Genomic DNA, 27,180 nt, shown 5'->3' with positions numbered 1-27,180 from the left:
AGTCTAGTAAACATAATGTTCCTCATGTAACTGTAGATTAATGATACCAAAATAAAAATAAAATTAAATAAAAACTGTATCCTCCAGAATGAAGAACACTAGGGATTGTCTAACAGTGTTGAACTAATCTAAAAAAAATCTATTTCATATTTTTTGTACCTAAAATTTGAGAAGAAATAGTAACTTTTATGTATATAGGTATTTTCTTTCTCTTGATGGACCTTACCAGTATGTCTGCAATAGGAATTTCATTTTATTGACTAAAAATCTGTATAGTATCCAGAAGGTTTGACACATACTCTACTAAGTGCTTGAAACATACTAAGATCAGCAATGAATCTGACCCTTAAAAACCTTACATTCTAGTAGACTAGATAAGGCACGTATGCACATAAATTAAAATACAAGATACAAGTGTTAATATAGGATTTAATATGTCAAATGCCATTAAAAGGTGCAGATAAGCTAGTGGGAATTGAGAGACTAGGAACATTACATTCAGCTCCACAAATCACAAAGAGATTGTGGATAATATATTATTTGAATGGAATTATGAAAACTAAGTTGATAAAAAATATAGGTCAGGATAGGCTAGGTTATGCAGCACACACAAACACCCACGTTTTTAGTGGATTAACACAGGTTGATTTCTTGCACAAGTAACATATCAGTACAAATTGGCAGAGCAACTCTGCATATTATAGTCACTTGACGACCCAAGCTGATGGCAGTTTTATTTCAACATAATATGGTCCAAAGTACTACAGCAGGAAATATGGCAAACTGCAGAATGGCTTTTAAAATCATATCTAGAAATTGACACATACCACTTCAGGTTAACATTCCACAAATTACATAGTCAAACCTTACTGTAAGAGGTTGGGAAGTATAATGTACCGTATGCTACCATACATGAAAGGCCTTTCTGGTATTTGAAGCTGCATAGAGGAATCCTTGGAGAGAGAAAGTTTACATGCTATTTGTATGGGAGAAACTGCGTAATAGCTTGAAAAGTAATACTGCACTAATAATAGTTACTAATATGTTTTAACTTTTTATCTTTTTGCTTTTTTTAATAGACTTTTCTTTTGGACTAGTTTTAAGTTTACAGAAAAATTGAGAAGAAAGTACAGAAATTTCCCATATGCCCTGCATTCCTCTCCCCACGCCTACCAATTTCCCCAATTATTAACAGCTTGCATTAGTGCGGTACCTTTGTTAAAACTGATAAGCCACTAATACAAAATACAGTATTGTTAAGTCAAGTCCATAGTCTACATTAGGATTCACTATATTGTATATCCTAAGGGTTTTGAAAAATGTATGATGACCTCTATCCACCATTATAGTATCCTACAGAATAATTTCACTGCCCTAAAAATCCTCAGTGTGCCACTTATTTTCCCTTCCTTTCTTTCCTCTAAACCTCTGACAACCAGAGATCTTTTTACTGTTTCCATAGTTTTACCCTTTTCAGAATATTGTATCATTTAATATAAATATCACATAATATATAGCATTTTAAGATTGGCTTATTTCATTTATTAATATTCATTTAAAGTTCCTCCACATCTTTTCATGGCTTGATAACTCATTTCCTTCTTTTTTACATTTTAGGTTCACAGCAAAATTGAACAGACAGTACAAAGAATTCTCATTTAACCAATCCCCACAAATGAATAACCTCCCCCAATAGTGACATCCTGCACCTGAGTGGTACATTTGTTACAATCAGTAAACCTACACTGATATATCATTATCACCCAAAGACCATAGTTTACATTAGCATTCATTCTTGGTGTTGCATATCCTATGGGTTTTGACATATGTATGTTTGTCATTCATTTTTTAATTTGGTTGTGTGTTTTCTTTTTATTGAGTTTAAAGAGTTTTTCTGTACATTTTGGGTGCCAGTTACTTTATCAGATATGTGTTGTAAAAATATTTCCTCCTAGTTTTAGCTCATTTGTTTCATTCTCTGAACTGTGTCTTTTGGAGAGTAGACATTTTAAATTGTATTAAAGTCCAAATTAATTTTTTTCTCTTATGTATCATGTTTTTGGTGTTGTATCTAAAAAATTGTCAAATCTGTGGTCATCTAGATTTTCTCCTATTGTTAACTTATAGGAATTTCATAGTTTTGCTTTATACATAGGTCTATGATCCATTTTGAGTTAATTTTTATGAAAAGGTTAGATTCTATATGTAGATGCTTTTTTCATGTGGATGTCCAAGTGTTCCAGCACCATTTGTTAATATTCAGAAGTTAGTTAATTGATTTCTTGAAACAATTGGAATTTGAAATAAAAAACATAATACTGTTTTCATTAGCACCAAAAAAAACTTATATACTTAGTTACACACCTAACAAAATAGGTATAAGATTTATATGGGGAAAACTACAAAACTCTAATGAAAGGAATCAAAATCAAATGGAGAAATAGTCCAAGTACATAGGTAGGAAGGCACAACAATATTGTCAAGATGTCAGTTCTTCCCACTTAGAACTACTTAGATTCAGTGCAATACCAATCAGAATCTCAGCAGGTTGTTTTGTGAGTATCAACAAACTGATCTAAAGTTTATATGGAAAGACAAAGTCCAGAATAGCCACACAATATAAAGGAGGAATAAAGTTGGAGGACTGAAACTACTTGACTTCAAGACTTGCTGTAAGACAGTATAGTATTAGCAAAAGAACAGATATATAGATCAGTGGGACAGAATAAACAGCCCAAAAACAGACCCACATATAGTCAACTGATCTTTGGCCTAGGAGCAAAGGCAATTCAATGGAGAAAGTATAATGTTTTCAACTAATATGTTTTTAATGTAAAGTGGTTGGGAGAGTAGATTGACACTGTATTATAAAGAGTTGCTGCAAATAGTTTATCATGAATTCATAGCCATTTAAGTTCTGTTTTGGAGCCCTTTAGAGGATGTTAGGGATCAGAAAAAGAAGAGATACCTTTTTTTTTTTTTAATTTAAGTAAGGTTGATATACAATATTAGTTTCAGGTGTACAACATAGTGATTTGACAATTACATTATTGAAATGCTCACCAAGATAAGTAGTTACCTGTCACTATACAAAAGATATTACAGTGTTATTGACTCTATTTCCTACACTATTTTTCATTCTTGTAACTTACTTCTTTTATAATTGGAAGTTTGTGACTCTCCTCTTCACCTGTCCCTCTGCCCCCATTCCTATGGCAACCACCATATTGTTCTCCATATTTATAGTATATTTCTGTATGTTTTTTATTATAGATTCCACACATATTATATGGAATTTGCCTTTTTCTGATTTATTTTACTTAGCATAGTACCCTCTAGGTCCACCCACATTGTCACAAATGTCAAGTTTTTTAAATATATGTAGCTAATATTCCATTATATGTATGGTACATACCACATCTTTATCCATTCCTCTATCAATGGATAGTTGGGTTGTTTGCATGAGGGTTCCCTTTCCTCCATTCACATCCTTGCCAACACTTCTTAATTCTTGTCTTTTGGGTTATTTACTATTTAATTCTTTTTTATCTTTTGGATACTAGCTATTCTGAATAGTGTGAGTTGATATCTCCTTGTGGTTTTGATTTCCATTTCCATAATGATGAGTGATGCTGAGCTTCTTTCCATGTATCTGTTGGCCATCTGTATGTTTCCGTGGAAAAATATCTATTCAGGTACTCTGCCCATTTTTTAATCAGATTTTTTTGGTGTTGAGTTATATGAGTTCTTAATATATTTTGGATATCAGCTCCTTATTGGATATATCATTTGAAAATATATTCTCTCACTCAGTGGATAATTTTGTTGATAATTTGCTTTTCTATGCAGAAGCTTTTTATTTTGATGTAGTCCCAATCGTCTATTTTTGTTTTGTTTCCCTTGCCTGGTGAGACATATCCAGAAAAACATTGCTAAAGCCAGTGTCTAAGAGATTACTGCTTATGTTTTCTTTTAGGACTTGAATGGTTTCAGGTCTTATACACAAAAATAAATTCGAGATGTTTTAAAGAAAGTGGTACAGTTTCAGTCTTTATCATTGGCTGACCAATTTTCCCAACACCATTTATTGGAGAGACTATCTTTTCCTCACTGCCTCCTCTATTGAAAATTAATTGACCAGATAAGTGTAGGTTTATTTAGAGCTTTCTATTCTATTCCATTGATCTAAGTGTCTAGTTTTGTGTCATTGCCATACTACTTTGATTACTATAACTTTGTAGTATAGTTTGAAATTAGGGAGCAGGAAACCTCCAGCTTTGTTCTTTCTCAAGATATTCCTGATGAACACAGATATAAAAATTCTGTAATTTTCTTTATTTTGTAGTCTTTGGTTTTGATCAGAATGCTGTTGGTCTCCTATAAAGAATTTAGAAGTTTTTCTTCCTCTTTGCGCTTTTGTAATAGTTTGAGAAAGATAGTTATTAACTATTCTTTAAATATTCGGTAAAATTCACCTTTGAAGCTCATGACTCGACTTTTGTTTGTTGGGAGTTTCTTGATTATCAATTCAATTTTGTTATTAGTAATCAGTCTTTTCCAGTTTTCTATTTCTTCCTGGTTCAGTCTTGGAAGATTGCATGTTTCTAGGAATTTATCCATATCTTATAGGTTGTCCAATTTTGGGGCACATAATTTTTCATAGTAATCTCTTATAATTTTTTTCTGTGGTATCAATTATAACATTTCCTCTTTCATTTTTTATTTTATTTGTGTCTTTTATCTTAATAGGTTTAGCTAAGTTTATCAATTATATCTTTTCAAAGAACCAGCTCATAGTTTCATTGGTCATTTCTGGGTTTTTGTTTGTTTCTATTTCGTTTATTTCCACACTTATGTGTATTATTTCCTTCCTTCTACTAAAGTTTGGGCTTTGTTTGTTGTCTTCTGTTGTTCTTGTTCATTTAGGTGTGAGGTTAGATGGCTTTAGATTTTGTCTTGTTTAATGAGGTAAGCTTCTGTTGGTATTAACTGCTCTCTCAGAACTACTTTTGCTGTGTCCCAAAGATTTTGAAACACACATTTCCATCAGTCTCCAAGTATATTTCAACTTCTTTATTTCTTCACTGACCCACTGGTTGGTGACAGGTTGTTGAGACTCCACATTTGGTGTTTGTTCCAGTTTTTCTTGTAATTCATTCCCAGTTTCATACCATTATGGTTGAAAAACATGCTTGATGTGATTTTAATCCTCTTAAATTTATTGATACTTATTTTTTGACCTAACATGATCTTGGAGAATGTCTTCTGTGCACTTGAATGTGTATTCTTCTGTTTTGGGATGGAATGTTCTGCATGTATCTGTTAAGTCTGTCTGATCTAAAGTCATTCAGAGCTACTCTTTCCTTATTGATTTTCTATCTGGATAATTTATCCATTAATGTAAGTGGATCTTATTATTGTATTACTATCAGTTTCTCCCTTTATGTTTGTTAATATTTGTTTTATATATTTAGGTACTCTATTGGTGTATAGATATTTCCAGTTATGCGTACTTATTTTCTAATTCTTGGTAGAACCTTTTATTGTTATATAATGTTCTTCTTTGTCTCTTTACAGCATTTGTTTTAAAGTCTTTTTTGTCTGATATAAATTATTCAAATTATATTTTGTCTGATATAAATAATGCAATTTCAGCTTCATTTTATTTTTTTTAATTTCCATTTGCATGGAACATCTTTTTCCATCCCTTCACTTTCAGTCTGTGTGTGCCTTTAGGTCTAAAGTGAATCCTCTGTACAGAGGTACCATATAGATGGGTCTTCTTTTTATTTTTCTGAAATCCATTCATTCACCCTATTTCTTTTGATTAGGACATTTAGTCCATTTTACACTTAGAGTAATTATTAGTCTGTATTTATTTCCATTTTGTTAAATGTTTTCTGGGACTTGTCATTCTTCTCTAATCCTTTATTTTGCTCTCTTTCTTGTGTGTGATGACTTCCTTTAGTGTTTTGCTTAGAGATTCCTTTCTCTCTTTTTGGTTTTTGGTTACCATGAGTTTCATGTATATAATAGCCTAGGTAGATATAACATCCTATATTAAGTTGATGGTTGCTTAAGTTTGAACACAATCTAACAGAACTATATTTTTTAGTCCCCCTCTTGCATATTTTATGGTATCTTATACCTTTTTATTTAGTGATTACCTTAATTTTTAGATGTAATTGATTTTAGTACTTATATCTTTTAACCTTCACACTATTTTTTAAGTAATTGATCTACTATCTTTACTATGTGTTTGCTTTTACCAGTGAAAATTCTCTGCTTCATAATTTTCTTGTTTCTAGTTAGGGCCTTTTCTTTTCCTCTTAAAGGAAAGTCCCTTTATCATTTCTTATAGACTGGTTTAGTGGTGGTGAACTCATTTAACTGATGCTTATCTGGGAAATTCTTCCTCTCTCCTTCAATTCTGAATGATAATCTTGCTGGGTAGAGCATTTTTGGTTGTAGGGTTTTTTCCTTTTAGCTCTTTGTATCATGCCACTCCTTTCTAGTCAACCAAGTTTCTGGTGAAAAATCTGATGATAGCCTTATGGGGTTTCCCATCTGTGTCACAGTCCTTTCCTCCTGCTGCTTTGCTCTCTTTATCTTTAATCTTTGCCATTTTTAACTATTGTGTGTTTTGGTGTGGACTTCTTTGGGGTCATCTTATCTGGGTCTCTTCATGTTTCCTGAACCTGGATGTCTGTTTACTTCCCCCAGATTAGGGAAATTTTCAGGTATTATTTCTTCAAATAAGTTTTCCACTGCTTTCTCTCTCTTGTCCTTCGGGGACTCTTATAATATGAATATTAGTATTTTTGATGTTGTCCTGGATGTCCCTTAACGTATTCTCATTTCTTTCTACACTTTTTTCTTTCTGCTGTTCCACTTGATTTATTTCCATCACTGTCTGTCCAGATCACTGATCCATTCCTCTGCGTCCTCTAATCTGCTGTTGATTATTTCTTATGTATTTTTCCCTCCAACTCTGATAGATTTTTTATATTTTCTTTGTTGAAGTCTCTCCTGAGTTCATCTACTCTTCCCTCAAGTCAAGTGAGCATCTTTATAACCATTACTTTGAACTCATGATCAGGGAGACTACTTTACTGCTTCATTTGGTTCCTTTCCTAAGCTTTTTCTTGTTCTTTCATTTTGGAGTATATCCCTCTGTTTCATTTTGTCTGATTTTGTGTGTTTCTTTGCATGAATGAGGTGAAATGGCTGCCTCTCCCAGTCTTGAAGGAGTGGCCTTTGTAGGAATGTTCCCTAGGTAAAGTAAGTGCCTGGAAGTTTAGGCTGACTGGCTGGAAGCTGGGTTAGCATTGGTCAGGGGTACACCAGTTGGGGTGGCTGGGGGTTGTGAGGGCACCATCCAGGGATATCTGTTGAACACTGCACTAGTTCCACATTTGTGGGGCTGCTGGATCTCCTGCAAGCACTTTTCAGTATAGGCAGTAGCATTAAGTGAGATGCTTTGAGTTATGTTTGGAAAGATGTAGCCCTCCAGATCCTGCTCTGGTCCATGCTATCACTGTATAGATGGAATGTAAACAATGGCACCTCCCAGTACCTCCAACCCTGGAGAGAGCTTGGCAGGTACTCTAATTCTGAAAATTGGTTTCTTTCATTCATAGTCTAGTTGACCTTTAACTGCATTTTTTTCCCTGTGCCCCTGAGGACAGGGCAATCTGCACACAGGTCCCTTGGTCATATTCCTCCCTATAGCAGGTCACAGTGTTTGCAGTGGGTTTCTCATCATTACTGTGGCTCCATCTCTCCTGATATTTTTTGTTTGTTTGTTTATTTTTTACTGTGTTCTTTCTATTGTATAGAAGGTGTGAATGTGGTAGGCGGTGACTTCAGGCTCTTTCTATGCTATCATCTTGAGTGTCCTTGTGCCGCTAGCACATACAACATAAAACAATAATTTGCAAACTTTTTAAATGAGAGATTTATATAGCTTGTTATACATAACTTAATGGTTTCATGGAAAAAAAACATGCTGATAATTTGTTCTTTTCTTTTAGAAAAGCCATCTTTTTAGAAAATACCCATCTCTACCGAGTTGATTTTACTAGTACTTATAGAGCTAAATAATTTGAGAAATATCAATCTAGTTAAAGTGCTTTATTTTACAGATAAGGAAAGTGAAACTCCCTGAAGTAACCAGGTTAATCTCATGGTTACATAGCTAGTTAATGGCAGAGCTATAACAAGGTTAATGTTAGCTAGTGTTGTTTGTACAGTCATTTGTTAATATCATTTTGCACTTTGGCAATTTTTGTATATTGTCATTAAATCTGTTTAGTGATTAAAAACAAGTTTAGTGCTAAAATGTAGATGTCTCATATCATGTTGCAAAAATATAAGTCAACTCCAACTATAGAAAGATATTCAGTAAATGATTCATCAGAGCAACATACGGTCCTCTAAGTAAACTTTGTGAAAAAAACTTGGACACATTCTTGTGTTATATGTGTAATACAAGTACTTTCATATAAATGTGCTGACTTCTTTATTTTCTGGCATTGGAACCCACCTTTTTTTTTTTCACTTGACATACCCTTCTCAAGCCTCTAAACTTAATTGTATTCTTTTCCTCACCAGTGTCTTTCATTACTTCTTCTGGTGCATTATTTCCTCAGAAATTAGTCTCTTAAATGTCCTCGGTGTCTCTACTCTAGTCATATAGTCTTCGAGAACACAGACTCAGAAACTAATTGTCTAACTGTGTAAACTTGAGTGACTTAATCTCTCTGTCCTTTCTCATTTTAGAATTAGACAGTAATAAATCCTGCTCCTTAGGGCTTTTTTGGAAGGTTGGCAAGGACAATTTTGTCTATGTCTTACAGTCTAGTAACAATGACAGTGAACCTGACCTGTACCTAATCCACTCTTCTATTTAGTTGTACATCCACAAGAAAAAGAAACGCTTTTCAGTAAGATAAAATATATGTTTATATGTAGTACTTCCAAAACACTGAGAATAACACATTGTATTATTTTTTGAGGACCATTTAAAAATATTTTAATAGAATGTTGGCTTTTAGTTTTTAAAGTACTCTAAAAATTTAAGTTTAATCAAGTGATTTTTATGTATTTTTCACAGTAAAGGAATTTCTTTTTTTCCATTGAAACTCCAACTTTATTAAGGAGCAAGAATTTCCTGCATTGGTAATGTTAAGTGTGATGTTAGCTTTCAATTCATTGCTGCAGTTATGTTTCCAGAGTCTGCTATAAGAGATAAACCCATTGCAAATGAGCATTCATTTCCTTTCACCTCAGGCCACACAAAATTGATTGAGGTAATAAAATGACAGCACTTTGTAATATACTGAAGGCTCTTTAATTCCAAAACCAGTTCTAACCTGATTCAGAGCTTGTTTAAAGCTAATTTATATCTTGCATAATTTTCAGCTGGCTGACCAAGGTAAGGGATGATATATGAAAACTGATAAAGAAATACCTTATGATACATTCAGACCTGTCTTGTTAAAGTCAACTGTTATTTAAAACAGAGGTGGGGGTAATGGCAGAAAAAATAACCGGTAAGCTTTTGCTTCATAAAACAGTTGACAACAGTTTAAATTTCCCATCATCTTTTTTTTAAATGTAGCTTCTTGTCCTTTGTCAAATCATTTATATTTGCCTTTCTTATATTTTAAAGTCCTTTACTTTTCATCCCTTACTGAGGTCAGTGTGAGGCTGGGTCCAGTTAGCAGCTGCTGTTGACTTGCACAGCCTCATCTATTGTAGCTGTTGGGGCAGTGCTGCTGCTGCGTAGTTCTGTCAGTATTTTAATTGCAAATCATAATTTTCAGGATGCTGAAAGGACTTAGAACTCTTCATTTTTATTTGAGGTAAAAAGTCAGCATTAGGCTTTTTGCCTTTGTGGGCTCTTTTTCTCTCTTTAGCCTAGCAAATTTATTCATTTTGACCCACAAATGAGCTATGAATGAAGCCAAATTTTCAGAAATTTGTCAGCATTTGCAAGTAAAAAACTGATTACATTTTCCTTTATTAAGTTCTTTGCAGAATTATTACCTTTTTTCCCTTAGCAAATAAAAGTAGAGGTGGGCTTTTTTATCATTTTCCAATATAGGATCCTAGAAAATGTCAGAACTTTCAGAATCATGAGTATTAAAGTACATTGCAAATGACCCTAAAAAGTCAATAAACAATAAAGTTAAATATATGAAACTGTAGTTTCTTCAGTAAAACTTATCAAATATCTAGTTAGGTATTGAGACAAAGACTGTGCATAATCCAGCATCTATTGTAAACATGGTCATAATTATTTTTGAAAATTAAAAAGCAGTACATATCTATTATAGAATAACAAAAATATGAATATAAAAATTATTCAATATCTAAGCTGGCCAGTGCATACAGTAAAACAACAAATTTGACTGGATCTATACTATTGGAACTCAACCAAGAATTAGGAGAAGTGCAAGTTGCAGCGCTCCAAAATCTTGCGACTACAGACTATCTACTGTTAAAAGAACATATGGGATGTGAACAGTTCCCAGGAATGGGTTGTTTTAATTTCTCTGATTTCCCTCAGACTGTTCAAGTACAGTTGGACAATATCCATTATATCATAGACAAATTTTCACAAATGCCTAGGGTGCCTAACTGGTTTTCTTGGTTTCACTGGAGATGGCTCGTAATTGTAGGTCTGCTTTGGTTATGTAGCTGTATTCCTATTATGTTACTGTGTGTACGCAATTTAATTACTAGTTTAAAACCTAAACATGCTTATGTTACTCTACTAGAAGATATGTCAAACAAATAATCAATCTTCCCATGTTTTCTTCGGTCTGCTACTTCTATAGCTTTTCTTCTTCCTTCCTAATTACAACCCTTAAGTAGAGTTCGTGCCTCATAACGAAATTATGAGTATCATAATTCTTCCAAGTGGTAAAGATACCTCAAGACAGATGCTGGGCATAGAAGCCATTGGGCATAAATCTGCAAAGAAGTAAAAAGCTAACCTTTTCAAACAATATGGCTTCTCTCTCACTTACCAACTTTACATTTCCCTGTATGGCCCCCAAAGATGACTGGTTAGCCAGAGACGGGTAAGATTCCTCAAGGGAGGAACAACCTAAGACAGGCACAGTCGCAGGGGGGCCATCAGGTGAGAAATTGGGGATCAACAGAGGTGAGCCTCAGAACCTCACCCCCCGTTTTGAGAGAAATCTTCTGTATCCGTGGATGTTTTGTTGCCCTTGTCTAGCTTGGGTTAATACTTAGCTTATAGGCACACACCTGATCATCTACATTTGCTTTCTTACAGCACTAAACTGTGTTTTCTACCTTTATCTTGCATCTACCTACCACTTCAGCATTTTATTAAAAATAATAATAATAACAATAATAATAAGGGAGAAATGTGGGATTCACATATAAATCAAGTATAAAAATCAAACGAATATTCATATTTGACCTGATTGTTTATAGTTCATAATGCGTGATCAAAACCGAAAGTTTCTGTGATGACTGCCCTTGTACTGTTCACCATTTAAGAACTCTTTCACTATGTAAGAATTTGTTCACCATGTCAGAACTTGTTCATTATGCTTCAGAAGACTGGAGACTGTTGAGAACTAGGCTTGGGGTTGATTAATGATTGTGCATTGAGTCCCCTATACAGAATTTTATTGTTGTTAACAACCATTTGATCAATAAATATGAGAGATGCCCTCTCAAAAAAAAAAATTATTCAGGAAATATATGTAATGTATTGTTTTAGATCTTAATATGGGTATATGCCACACATTCTCAATAAAGACGGTATTACTCCAAGTAGGTAAAAATTAGTTCTTCCAGGAGTGAAAAATCAATTTTTAATACATAGCTCAATGTTTTCTGAGAAAATTTTATTCTTTGTATTTAATTTCTCTCAGGTTTTCTCAGGTATCACTCAGATGGTGACACAGAATTCATGGTAAATACACAAAACATATACATAATTATGCTATAAAACAATGGCAGACAGTTGTGATGAGATAACATTCAATCAGTTGCTTATCTTTAATTTATTTCACATGACATGGTCTACATGTACCTATTTGCTGTGTTGTGGATGTTGTTTATGCTTGATCATCATTGCTTTTGTGTATGACTTAAGCTTTGAGAATTAAATATAGATTATATTTTACTTAATTTTATAAAAATTATTTAACCCATCATAAATTATGTCAGGTGCTGAAATGAGAAAATGTTCACAGCTTAGCAGCTTGTTGTTGTCTCTTACCAAGTAAAAGTTAAGATTCACTGAAAATAATTTTTAAGAAGTTTTTCAGTTATTTTGCAAAAAATACAATAATTTGATTTAAGACTTGATTTTTAATGTGTGTATGTAACTTGACACAATATAACATATAAGAAAGACTACTCAAAGTATAAAGTTAAAATTATGTTTAGTCATTACCTTGTATCAGTGAAATTTTTATGCTTACTCTTTATGTGTAAAATACAACTATACATACAGCACATTAACATCTACAGCATTATCTGTGGCACTGAGATTTCATGGGAGGTAGTTAAGAAAAAAATTCTAAAAAGAGTATTAGGGAGATGCTAATAAAACAGTTGAGAAACAGTGGTATAACAAACTTTTATCCTGATCTTTCCTTTAATATGTAATAAGCATTAAAAATTGCTGTTAAGTCATTAAAAATTGCTGTTAAGCCAGTTTTAGGACCTGCATAAAATGGGCATACTACTAAATTAACACAAGTGAATGAATCTAGTATTCACCTATCAGCATCAGTTGTTATAATCGATTTTAAGATGATAATCTATAAATGCCTGTAATCCATGAACATCCATAAAGTAGATCCTTTTGTGGCTGTTGGGGACAAAGAATTGTAAATTTCACTTTAGAGAGTGGAAGAGCAATCTCATTAAATCTAAGTATATAGGATTTCTTTGAATATTTTTTATTTATTGAGGTCTTTCAAATGGTCTGACTTTTAGTATTTACTGTGGTCCTTCCAGATTGTATGTATATTTATTTTCCTTTCTGTCATAAAATTCTAGGGTCTCTGCTCATTCACAAACATTAACACCTTTATGCTGGCTACTGTTATGCTCTATGAAGATTCAAAATGATTAAGAGAATTCTTCTAAGTAACTATCTCATTAGGAAGATGCATAAATTGAAAAACTAAGGATTTTACATTACTACTTTAAAATTAAGTGTAAGATATTGTAAAAATATAGAAATAAGCCATTATTTTATAGAGCCAGGCAAGGAACTATTTGGCAGAATGAAGTAAAAAATAATATTATATGAAACAATACCAATATATTACACTATTACAACAAATATTTTAATTTCTAAAACTACTCACTGTATATATTTTATCATTTGCATAAAAACGTTTGGGAGACAAGTACTGTAAGAGTGGAAATAGTAGATTTTTTATTGTTTTCCTTACATATTTTTTATATTTAGCTCCATTTCTGTTTGGTTCACTGTCACTAAATTTTAACTCCTTGACTTGATGACTTGAACCATATAATATAAAACCTTTATTTTTAACAACTGTACTCCTTTTTAAGTGAATTTGGAGCCCATGAAACAAGTGATTTTAAAACCCAAGCAATTTAACCAAACATGAACATATGGTTTGTTATATAATATTTGTTCTAAAAACATCAGCCTACCCAAGCTATAAAACCAGGGAAGAAATTTCCCTCATATGAGTTTTTAAAAATCTAATGAAAGCAAAGACCTTGCAGGTACTACTACAAAAATCTTAGGGAGCTGGGAATTCTGCAAAAAGTACTTTGTCATTTTCATATTCACAATATTTATTTACATAAGAAAAGAGTTTCTTTATAGCTAGAAGTTTTTTAGAGATGTTCTTCCAGTCCCACAGGTTTTGGCAATAGAAACAGTTTTGAGTAATTTAAGGTAAAATGTATCTGTAGTAGAGAACTGATTTATTTAAAAATTTACAGATTAAGAGACAATGTTAAATTTGTATTCTTGTTTTTAAAAATTAGGCATTTATCTGTATTTAGCCTTTTAGAGTTATATATTCTAATGCATATTCACCTGTTTCTTCTATTTGGAGGGTATTTAATAATGAATTAGTGTCATTTGCATTACATAGGAAAATTAATTTTACAAGCTCTATTCTCTATTTGAGTAACTTTACATATTGACCTAGGAAATAACATAATCAAGTTAGCATAATTAACTAAGTGTCACACTTTTATGAACTTTATATTGAGAGGAAATTAAAGACATAGAGATCATCAGACTTTGGTTTTAAATCTAAAGGACTTTACAAAGTTGTATTATAATTTAATGAGGAATTTATTTATTTTATATGAACCCAGAATACAGGTAATTTAAAAGGCAAATGGAATATGATAAGCATTTAACTTTGTTTCTGAAAGAATTGAAAAATATGACAAGCTTTGGTGCCTTTTAGGATATAGAAGCTCTAGTAAATGTTTATAGAATTGATGTGAGTAAAATTTTCAATAGGATATGATAATGTACTATTTCTAATATTGTAGAAATTTATCATTCTAATACACACACTTTACACTAAAAATATCTTATCCCTTACCTATATATACTATGTGTATTGACCCTACTTTATTCTTCACTATTAAATATTTCACCTTTAAAACAAATACCTTCCATAACTCACTAAAACCACATTTCATCTAGACTAGAGCACGTTACTGTTACAGTACCTCTTGATGGGATCAGTCTAGGCAAATGAATACAGATGCAGAAGCAAATATAGATAATCTAGAAGGAAATAATATTTTGCTTACATTCCAAATTTTGTACAGGGTTTTTTCAAGCTTTCCTGATGTGACCTTTTATTGTACAGCAATGGTAAGCTGTAGATTTATGGGGTTTTTTTCCTTACCATACAGTTGATAAACTGCAAGACTGTCTTATGCAGAAATACTTTAAGAAACTAGAAGAGCAAGCAAAGAAGTTCAAATGATAGGATTTAAAAGAGGCTCACATAACAGAATTCAAATTTCTCTACTTCATGATAAAATGAAGGGATTCATGACAATAGAATGACAATAGGTTGCCAATTTTGGCAGTATCTGAAATTGTGCCCAACTACTTACTGACATTGAGAAATGTGTAATTCCTTGGAAATGTCTTTGATATATGGTCAGTCTTGTCATGTAAATGTCAAGAAGACAGAACCATGTTCTGTTATGTTTATTATACCTATTTTTTATGTCTATTTCTGTAAAATTGAAATTATGTGAAATATGCATGAGGAACATTAGGTTTGTAGTCAGACAGACCTAGATTTGAGTATCTTCATTTAGTAGCTGTGAAACTCTGAGAAAATTCCTTAGCCCTTCTGAGTTTTATATTTTTCTTATCAATAAAGATAGTACTTTGTAGGCATATTATAAAGATCAGAGAATAGTGTAAATGGAATGCCTAGCTCATTAAATCTTCCCATAAATGGTAACACATATCATGATTATTATAGTTATTATTAATATGTTTGCTAATCTCATGTTTATCCCAATTTGTGAATAAAACCATGCTATTTTCTTGCATGTATGTTTGATTTTTTCATAAACCAAAGGGTAAGAGATGCCTAAAAACTTAAACTAGCTCTTTGTTACTGTAAAAAAGTTGCTTGAGAAAAGAATATCATATATAAATTTGATTCTAGACTCTTTTTCCCTTACTCATAGCCCATGGTTTCTAAATAAACATGGAATTATGGCCCAGTACTAGTTCATAGTTTACTGAAAAGAATTAGATGAATACTGTTTTCTAAGCATCTCAAATTTTAAATTCAGGCTCTTGGTGTTGAATTTCATATGATACCATAATATTGCTAATAAAAGAGGTCAGTAGATAATGGCAAATGTGCTCTGACTTAAAAATTCAGTTTGTTAGAATTATAAAACATTGACTCCGTGAGAGAATTGACTCCCCAAGGTTATTTGAGGAAAGTACTGCTTTCACTTTAAGCTTTACTCATTTAAGACTATACTTCTCATTTCAGTTAGGATATAGTTGGAATCTTGTAACTTAATAGATCAACTGGTCAAATTTTCTTTTCCTTGAGGAAATTCTCATCTTCCTCAAGTTTATCTCTGGAGTTCCAGAAGAGTTTTAAATGAATTGTTGAAGACTGTAATAAGTAACAAGGTCCAGATAAGGACTTTGACTTTCTGTCTCCAAGTCCGTTGGTCTTTCCCCTATATTGTGTTCACTGTTCATTTATGTACATTTGTGGTCAAGTCTCTTACAATGCCTATACAATTTCCAAATTTTTATAATTGCCATGATTATCTAATTGGGTTTATTCTCATATGCAAACAAAATATAAATATTTTATTTTGACATAAGTTATTTAAAAAACTCATTGCATTGTATTATTACAACATATACATGTCTGAGTTTCATCAACAGCATAATTTGATATATGGCTCCCACAAGGTTTAATCCATTACAGATTTTATTTGAAACTGTTGGCTTCATTTTGCATAAATGTAGTATATCATTGTCTAACTGATTATAGGGTTTTTTATGTTTCTAGCACCTTTAAGTTTTTATACTTATTTTATTAATGATATTGCTGTTCCTACTTGATACTTCCTTCTCATTACAGTTGTCTCCCAAAACTTAAAAATACTGCTTCATGCAAGATAAACAATACTAGCATTTTTTGGTCAAATTATCAGAGAATTATTTGTCTAAACAATTTTAGGTGGCTACCTTTTGAGTATCTACATGTGAGATGTGGCAAAGTAAAGGGAATAATTAAACAAACAGCTTCACTGTTACTATTTTTACATTAGGATTTCCTAGACCTTTTGTTACTGTTTTGCTACTACAGATGCTTCTCAAATAAAGCAAATAACTGAGTTTTCTCCAAAGTGTGCTGTAGACAACACTGATAAATTGATTAGCAATGTAAAATCATGAACTACAGACACATACTATCCAGAACACATAAAATTAACAGATTTTTAATTTTCTCAGTAACTACAGGTCCCTCAAATTTAAAGCTGGTAGAAGAATACTTGATGCTCTTTTCTGTTCTTACAGTGATACACATAGTAGTTATTCACTGTTCTATAATGGATCATTTTTATCTACATTGTGTGTCTGTTCTGTTTATATAGAATAAATATTTATGTTTTCTCATTTTTCTGAGCTAAGTGATACAGATAAATAGATTTGAAGTACCTGCTATAATTCATTGCTTGAAAAGAAAGGCCTTATACTGATCTTTTATGGAAAAGAAAACTAAATCATTTCGGCAGCAAGCTTATAACCAAGATAATATCACCATTTTCCTTCTTGAAAATGTATCTTCCATATTTTAAAGAAGCAGTATTTTACTAAAAATGGTTTGACATGTTTGACCTGTCATTATTGCAAACCTACCATAACTGAGGTTATGCTTGATAGAGAAAAAATAATGGAAGATTTTGTTTTAGTTCCACACTCACTATATAAGATCATTTAAAAAAAAGTCCTCCTAAAATGAAAAAATATGTGTTTATTAATACCTCATAGTTTTCTTTTTCTCAAAAACCAATTATTATCCTATGTAAATATATAGTGATAAAACTATAGTAATGACTTAATGGCTAGTTGGTGGCTAGTTGGCTAATGTCATAAAATTTAGATAAAAAAATCTAAAATTTTCATTTCTGCTCACACACAAAATGTAGCCCTGTAATTTTTACTATTCTTGTATTTTTTTTCTTTTGTACTTAGATGTTTTTCTAGGTCAGGAACAAGCTATATATAACTCAATCTAAATTACTTAAAAATTAGAAACAGAAAAAGTTTTGGGTATGTTAGAAACATTTGACATACTTTGGAAATCCAGATTTACATTTCTTGACTTTGACTTAATACTACCTTTTACAACAATGAAAAGAATTTTATTGAACTATGGTCTATATACTAAAATATGCCCTTAAATAATTTTCTGAAGGTGCAATGGTATAGTAATTTGTAAATAAACTTCACTTAGTATAAATGGTTTCTATAAATAACCATACAGCATGATTTTATTATTTCTTTTCATATTGCTGCTTATCTGTGATATGTTCAGTAAGGAATTAAGTGTTCTAATTATGCAAGTAATACATTCTTTAGGATCGTGTAGAAAATGCAAAAAAATAAAGAAAACAAATTTCCTCCCAGAGGTTAACACCATTTGCATTTTGGTCTATTTCTTTCTAACTTTTCTTGTAGCAAGCATTTAACAAATATTTACTGAGCATCTTTTTAAGAGTAAGACCCATTAATGATTGCTGGGAGTATGCCTTGGTCTCTGTGGCAGAATATAAACCCTATCCTTCTGATGTTTATTATATCTATCAAACAATACAGAAAAATGAGATGAAACCTATGGAAGAAGCAGCCAATATACTGTTAAAACCAATAGCAGGGGAACTAACCGATTTGATGAGTCCCAGCAAACATTCTTGATATTTTCAGAATGTGGTAGAAGTCTTTGCTCAATTTCAGTACTATTGTAAGCATACGTTCTCGATTGCTCGTTCTCTCTCTCATATTTTTAAAATTCCATTGACTATTTCAGTGAAGATCTAGAAGGAAAAAACAATTCTTGTGTGCAGATAGCCTTTCGTATCTGAAAAATTCACATTATTTTGAAAACCACTGTGGTATCACCATTGCTGCTGTAAACTTACATAGACTGAACATGAATAAATCATGTTAGGCAATTACTTCACTATAGTCAGAAAAAGACAGCATTTCTAAATTATTTTTATGATAATATAAAGTTGTTGCTGATTCCTTGTTAAAATTTATGGAAGTATTTCATTTTAGCCAGTTTTAACTCTGTTGTCCTAAAGCAATTAGCATAGTTTCATAGCAATTTTGTTAGACCAGTTTTATACTAATATATTTATTTGATTAGAAAAATACATTTTTAAGTAGTTTGATTAATCATGTGCTTCATTTTTACCATCATGAAATATGTTAATCAACATGAAAAGTAATATGTTATAGGTACTGGATCTAGGATCATATTTCATTAATACAGGAACAACTCCTTGGAATGTTAATTGAATGCTAATTCAAATGCTAATCATGATTCACTTCTATTTTTATACTATGTTATACATTACTATATTTTAAACTTATTGTATTAATATTAGAAAATAAATAGGGAAAATGTAGAGGCATAGTTCATATTCAAAAACACTTTAAAACAATGGCAAATAAGCTGAGTGTGTTGAGCCTAAATATTCATCATGAGTTTTTTTAAATGTTTCATTAAAAAAAATCTAGACATATGATAGTATGTTTTATGATGTAATTTCTATTGCCTTATAGTCAAAATATGAGAATTCCTATAGTACTTAACATGTTATAAAATTTTGTTTTGAAAGCAAATAATTTTGGTATGATCTAAGACTGTATTGTTGAAACTAATACTAGAGGATTATCACATAGACAATATCTTAGTTCCTAAAAGAAGAATCTCTTCATTTCCTTAGTGTTTTTGGCAAATAATGTTTTTATATCTCCCATTCTAACATTGATCTCATCTGTTCCCCCAGAAATTGCCCATTTCTGTACTACAGCAAAATTTCTAAACAGTTGTTTGTACTCAGTATCTCCATTTTTTTCCCTCCATAATTAGAAATATTTATAAAAATATAAGTGAAAGGGTACAAAATATATATCTCCTGATTGTAGTCATATAGAGATAATTCTTAGAACACTAAATTGAAGTTGAGAAGATTATTCTTTTTATGTTCAGGTATAAAGCAACATATATGCACTTTTTTTAAAAAGCATCTAAAGAAGAAATGTGCTATGTGTGACACTTTTCCTTTCACACACATATATATATTCATCTCCTTATGGTCATTTCCAGCATAACTAGGATATGTAGACCTGAGAGGAATTGCTGAAAGATGTCCCATTCATAATAAATGCAGTGGATTCACTCTGTGCAAATCAGTGCTATAGTTTTTCAGTTTTTTATTTAAACTGAAAGTCTTAGAGACTGAGAGAGAATATATAATATTTTTAGGGGAGGGATATTTTTATGTTGCAGGAAAAGTTTGATTAATATAGGATATATAAAATACAATGCTATATTACATAATGCTTATATAAATATAATACTATAAAGAAATAGTATTGTTAGCAGCCCAGGCTGTCAGGAGTAATTTCACCATGATTCTTTTGGTCTTTCCATCATGGTCCAAAGACAGATGCTCCACATCCATGTTCCAGAAATTAAAGAAGGATGAAGTGCAAATGACACCTCCCATTTCCTGTTTAAACTATTTAGGCTTTGATCCCTACAACTCCTCTAAAATGGTTCTTGTTAAGGTCATTTATAATCTCTTTCTCACTAAATTCAGTAGTCATACCTCTGTCCGAATCTTATATGACCTCTCAACATATTTGACAATGTCGAATTCCCTCTTCCTTGAAACATTTTCTTATCCCAGTTCTGTGACCCTTATTGTCCCCTGATTTTTTGGCAACTCCGTCTCAGTCATCTTAACTGGATTCTTCACCCAAGTTGTACTACCACGGCTTAGTCCTTGAGGCCCTTTTCTTCTCTATTTGTATACAATTCCCTAAGTGATTGCATATAGTCTCATACTGTTTATATGTTGGAGACTTACAAATTTCTAATACCTGCCCTGAACTCTTCCCCCAAGATCTAAATTCATATGTTCAGATGTTCACCTGATGTTCCCATTAGAAAGCTAAAGATTGTGGCAAGCTTAATGTTGCCAAAATAGAATTCTTGTTTCATGATTCTTTCTCACTCCCATCACAACTTACTTTTCCCATAGCCTTTCCCAACTCTTACCATTTTTGGGTGCTGAAACCAGAGGAATCATTCCTAATCACTCTATTGTTAATTCCCCATATACACCTGAGAGCCTTCCCTGACTCTGAGCCATATCATACTTCTGTCCATTCCCACTCCTGCCACAGTACTCCAAGCCACCATCATTCTTGATCAGGACTATTGCAATAGCCTTCTGCTTTATTTTCTTATTTCCATTCTTACTTAACCTCTCTGTATACTGCAACCAAAAAAGCTTAAAATGCAAAATAAAAAAATTTTACTTAAATCATTTAACCCTCCAGTGGCTTCTTACTGCAAATGGAAAAATCATTTAGGCCTTCATGGTCACACTAACATTTCACCTCATGCCGATATGCTGACCTTCCTGGTGCTCATACATGCTGAGCTCATTTGTACTGTAGGGCCCCTGCCCTTGTTTCCTATGCCTGGACGTTCTCTTTTTACAGATTAGTACATGACTGGCTCCATCAAACTATTCAGGTCTCAGCCCAAATGTCATCTCTTTAGTAGAGGGGCTTCCCTGACTACTTCAAGAAAAAGTGTGCTACCACGTTTTGTTTCCCTTTCCTTTGTTCTTTCCTGTGACATAAAAAATATGATTATCTGTTACTTGAAACCTATTAGTAGAAAGACATACTGTTGTTCACTACTTGTTTCTCTATCTCCTGGAACAACCTGATATATAGTGGACACATATATTTGTAGATTAATAAACAAACAATTTCTGTATTGTAAGTTAAGTAATTCTTAATAATTATCATTTGTATTGATATACTAAAATTGTACTTAGGAAAGGAAGCACAACTGATCATTCTTATTTTTGTAAAAAGGAAAAGCACTTTGTCCAGTCATGTACCTCTGAGCTCAACTCTGGAGCAGCTTTTGGAAATACATTTTAAACTTCATACCAATAATAGTTAATATTGTTTTGAGGACCTACTGTGTTGCAAACATTTTACTAGTATAATTTTCCTGCATAATCATAGTTTTAATCCCCAAAGTTAGTTTTTGAAGTTAAGACTTTTAATTTTTTACATTTTACAGGTAAGAAAACTGAGAGGTCATGTGCCTCTCCCAAGGTCACATCAATATTAAGTACCAAAGCAGGATTCAAATAGGTTTGTCTGACTTCAAAGCCTGTATATACATTGTCTGCTGTTCTCATGTAGATGTTTTGGGTAAGAACATTACACAATTGTTTTTTCACTGTAGGATCAATTCAGTTCACAGGATACATACACACATAAACACACACACAACTCACCAACATTTTTTCTTCTGTTTTGTTTTTGTACATGCTCTATTTTTGCCCACATTTGATTTAAAGTCATATTGGTTCATTACGGTCAGTACCAACTCATCATGGCAGACAGTTCCAGACAGCAACTTAGGAGACGTGAATTCTGATTTCAGCTCTCTGAGGAAGTCAGTTATGTATTCTAAGAATGGCTTCTCTATCAGCAGAATAAAAAGAGAAGGGACTAAATGATCCATCTTCTAAGTAAGGCACCTTCTAGCACTAAAGTCGTAGGGCCTTTAATAGAGAAGAATGGTCTGGAGAAAACCATTGAAATCTGTTGTAACTTACCATGGCATGTGATTTATTTTTTGAATATGAATTGCTTATTTAATCTATTGATTTGCTTTTCTTTTAAATACATTGATTTGCTTTTCTTGTAAATAGTGGACAGTATTCTTGTTTTAAACAGTCTTGAAGTTTAGGGAGATAACCAGAATAGTGATAGAGAACTTTAAAGTTGTTTTAGATAATCTATATTGTTTTATTGTTACCTGTTGATTTTCCTCATATCCATAGGTGTTCACACTGAATTCTGTTATTGTTTATAAGTTTTTCATTTGATTCTTTTGACATTTCCAGCTATACACAAATAAGGATGATTTTATCTCTTCTTTTTTACAATTTTATGCTTCACATCTTTCTCTTGTCCAAGTGCTGGCTGTCTACTATCTCCAAAACAGGATTAAATAATACTGGTGTACAGATGACTCTTGAACAACATGGGTTTGAACTGCGCAGGTCCACTTATACACGGATTTTTCCAATAAGTGTATTGGAAAATTTTTGGAGATTTGCGACAATTTGAAAAAGCATTGTCTTTTCTCTAACTTACTTTAGTCTAAGTAAAAAGTACAGTACATATAACATTCAAAATGTGTATTAATCAACTGTTTATGTTATCAGTAAGGCTTCCAGTCAACAGTAGGCTATTATTAGTTCAGTTTGAGGCAGTCAAAAGTTGTATGTAGATTTTTGACTGCAAGTGGTAGGGGTGGGGGGGGCAGTGCCTCTGACCCCCATGTTGTTCGAGGGTCACCTGTTCTTTCATCACCTTCACTTTAGTCAGAATGTTTCTAGTGTGTGATGCCAGATTTTGAGCTAAAAACATGTACATTAAGAAAGGATAACAAAGTCAGGTGGAGAAAAACAAGTATCAGATAATTCCACTTACTTATGGAATATAAAAACAAAGCAAAACAGAAGGAACAAAACAGCCGTAGACTCACAGATAATAAGAAGTGACCTTCAGTTACCAAGGGGGGAGGTTAGGGTGGGAGAATAAAAGGGCACAGTAATTTGCAGTCACAATGTAAGTTAGTCACAGGGAAGGTAGTATAGCATGGAGAATGTAGTCAGTGACTGTAACATCTTTCTATGTTGATAAATAGTAACCGCACTAGGGGGAGTGAGGATTTGATAATGTGGGTAACTGTTGAACCACTGTGTTGTACATTTGAATCCAACATAAGATTGTATATCAGTGATACTTCCATTAAAAAAAAAGAATCATGCAAAAGAAAAAATAAACAAATAAATATGTCAATTACAATGTTGAAAACAAACTACATATTGTAAAAGAGATATATATAAAAATATATATAAAATGACATCATACATATAAAATGTTAAAAAACAAAAACGTGCCAGGGAGTGATTAATATCCAATTCATTGTATTGGTCACATCTGTTAAAAGGAAGGAAGGGGAATGAGATGGGAAAAGAATATCTAGAGGGCTTCAATAAGTGTTATAAGTTATGGTTATGATTATTGTTAGGTTTGCAACATTTCATAACAAAACAATTTGATTTGCTGAAGAAACATAGAAGTTTCAACTAGGTATAAAAAAGGTAGGTGGCATAAAACTTAAAACACCTCCTGACATTTCAAGTGTTACAAATTTCCTGAAAGCAAGGATCAGCTGTTCTCTCTCCCCTGAACATGTGCATGTAGTAGGTATTCACTAAGTAATTATTAAGGAAAATATAGAGGAAGGAAGGAAAGGAGGATTTTTTCATTTGTTTTCCTTGCTTTTCTCCCCATACTTTCCTACACATCTTTAATTTTTTAAAGTAAAGCTTCATAGTGCATATACTTTTTTTTGTATATTATGGCCTACATTTTTTCCAAAAAAAAACAGAATATAACCAAGTTTTCCATATAGCTTTCCAATATATTTTGACATTTCCTGTTCTGCTTGTGATGTATGTAAAACATGTAACACAGATTAATTATGGGTATACTATTTGTGTGCTAATTCCTAACAATGATTCAGGCTATCTATATTCAGAGGGGACAAATAGTATCGTAAGTGTCACAGTCACAAATGCCTGCTATTGCTCTGTTATATTCCTGTTATACTCCTGCTTTATCATTCTTTTGAAATTGAATATGTCCACAAGATATTTCAAACTGTGGTGAAATACAGAACAGTTTATTTTCTACTTTAAAAGAAATTGGAATAAAGGAGCCACATTATATTTATGTATTTTCCCCCTACAATAAATATATACCAGTAATATAAAATAAGAAAAATAAAATCATTTTTTAAAAACCCTCTTATAATGTAATGAAGAATATAAATTTCCTTGGTAATTGTTGGACATTTGTATTATGAATATTAGCACTTTCTAAATGCTTAATATATATGTCATTAACCAATACAGTTGCCACATAATGTGGCTGTGAGATCATTAACTTATTTTCCTCATTTTTATATGCTTAAATGTATTACTTCATTTTTTGCTAACTATTGCATCATGTCAGAGTTTTATATAGTAGGATTTATTCATATATTAAAAAATATATTGAGATTCCATAATATAATAGGGATGGCCCTAGCTCCTGAAAATACTGTGGTTAGCAAGACAAAAAATCTGCTGTCATGGAGCTTACAATCAGTGAGGGAAGATAGACAATATGTAAATATGCAAGTAAATGATCATTTCATTGTGATAAATGTTACAGAGAACAGTCTGAGCGGTGGAAGAAGGGCTAGTTAGTATATGAAGTCAGAGAATGCCTCACTGACTGAGACCTCTATAACAAAAATGAAACTAGGCATACAAAATCAGAGGCAGAAGAACCAGCCAGTGCCATTTGTTCAGGAACCAGAGGGAAGACCAACATGTTTGGACCTAGGTAAGCAAGTTGTAAAACTATACAAGATGAAGCCAGAAAGGTGAGAAGGGTCAGATGACACAGGACTTTATAGGCTTTGACAAGAGTTTGGATTCTACTCTACTATGCAATTGGAGGGTTTCAAGCAAGAGCGGGATGTCATCTGTGTCTTACAGAGGTTGCTGTCTTCTATATGGAGAACAGGTTGTACAAGCATAAAATGGAAAATTAGGATTAGGAAGCGATTGGAGTAAATCGGGCAAGAAATATGATAGCTGGGACTATGATGGAAACAATAGAGATGGAAAGCACTAGACAGATTTTAGATATCCTTTGGTGATTAAGACACCAGAGAAGAATTAAGGAATGACCCCTAGAGTTTGAATTTGAGCAATTGGATGAATTGCAGACCAACAGAGATATAAGGCTTTGGGTGGGGGAGGAAGAGGGGTTCGGGGGTTGGCAGCAATGGTTGAGGAAAGGGAATCAAGAGTTTGGTTTCATACATGGTATGTTTGAGGTGCCTGTTAGAAGTTCAGTGATGACATCAAGTATAGTGGAAAGGAGTTTAAATCATGGAATATATATATCAGGGCTGAAGATATAAATTAGCATTTGAGGCCCTTTAGAGCCATCTCCAGATAAGGTTATCAAAGGGTATTAGAGTTTTAAAGACAGTGATAAAAGGGAGTTAAAAGAAATAAAAGATATGGCAAAAACTTAGAACTAGGAGAAGATGATATTGAAGACAGACACCAATGTTGTATTGGTGAAGATGCTTTAACTGCAAGTACAGAAAACCCAACTACTGCTAACATTTCATATCTTGTTAATTCATTCAGAGTTAAGATTAGGTGGTTACAGGATTAATTAAAGAAGATTACAAGATGGCTGCAGGAGCTCCATGTATTACATCCTCACATAGTAATGCACAGAGGCAAGCCCTGTCTTGTGTTCTTTTTTTAAGAGTGAGGAATACTTTCACAGAAGTTCTCTAGTAGGTTTCTCTACATACCTTATCTAGAATCAGTTCATGTTTTCAGTAGGGTCTACAGTGACAGTGAAACACATTTGAAAGAAACTAATAGATTTAACCAGGTTATTAATATGGAATTTACTTTGCAATGGAGCTTCGTTCCTGTGGCATGGTTTATTCAAACGTACTATTATATGTATAATAAGGAAGAATCAAATTTACCATTTATATAGGCCTCAGAAATTTAAAATATTGTCCATTTTAGTGCATGCACACGTGTGTGTGTGTGTGTGTAATGAAAAAATTTAAATACTACTTCCGAGAGGTGAACTAAATTACTTTGATTTCTCTTCTAGTTCCAGTATTTCTAAAACTTTGAAGAATTTATCTGAAAGTTTATGTGGCCTATTTTCTTTGAAGCAACCACATGACTAAAAGGGTCTTAAGTCAACTCTACAAGAACTACATTTGTCTAATTTCTATAGTATACATTATTTATTGTTCTTATATATTGGAGCTACATAGATTCCAGTATTATTTTCATTTCGGTTGGACCGCCACCCTAAGTTGATTGCTCTATTCAGGGAGAAAGACATTAATTTACATTCGTGTACAATGACAACATCATGCATGCATGTTACTATAGGGTAACTTTAGAATGAACTTCAAAAAAAGATGCTAATCAAAGGCCCATGTTATAACTTAGAAGACTTAATTATAGCCTTTCCCTAATTATTACCATTTATGAATATGTTTGAGGGTAATCATTCAACCAATTAACTTATTTTTATTTACTGTTGCTATCTTTGAGTCGGGTAATATAAACAGTTGAAATTTCAAAATCAAAAAACTAAAGGCACACAGATGAAATTGGGTTCTATTTAATATCATAGTGACAGTTGTTCAGTTAAGAAAGCAC

General features: G+C 32.5%; 1 protein-coding gene and 1 long non-coding RNA gene across 5 annotated transcripts in view; one reads left to right on the top strand and one right to left on the bottom strand.

Annotated features, from left to right (window-relative positions):
- LOC118972653 (uncharacterized) overlaps positions 1–27,180 on the bottom strand; it is a 119,921-nt gene that overhangs the window by 13,959 nt on the left and 78,782 nt on the right. For both annotated transcript variants that reach the window (XR_005061712.2, XR_005061713.2), the window contains exon 2: positions 18,457–18,606. This is a non-coding gene — a long non-coding RNA (uncharacterized lncRNA). The remainder of the gene's footprint in view (positions 1–18,456; positions 18,607–27,180) is intronic.
- PHF14 (PHD finger protein 14) overlaps positions 1–27,180 on the top strand; it is a 199,670-nt gene that overhangs the window by 141,042 nt on the left and 31,448 nt on the right. The gene's annotated exons all lie outside the window — the stretch shown is intronic.

The sequence above is a fragment of the Manis javanica genome, chromosome 6 (assembly GCF_040802235.1).
Source record: "Manis javanica isolate MJ-LG chromosome 6, MJ_LKY, whole genome shotgun sequence".
Classification (NCBI taxonomy): domain Eukaryota; kingdom Metazoa; phylum Chordata; class Mammalia; order Pholidota; family Manidae; genus Manis; species Manis javanica.
This window is presented reverse-complemented; position numbering and strand designations above follow the sequence as displayed.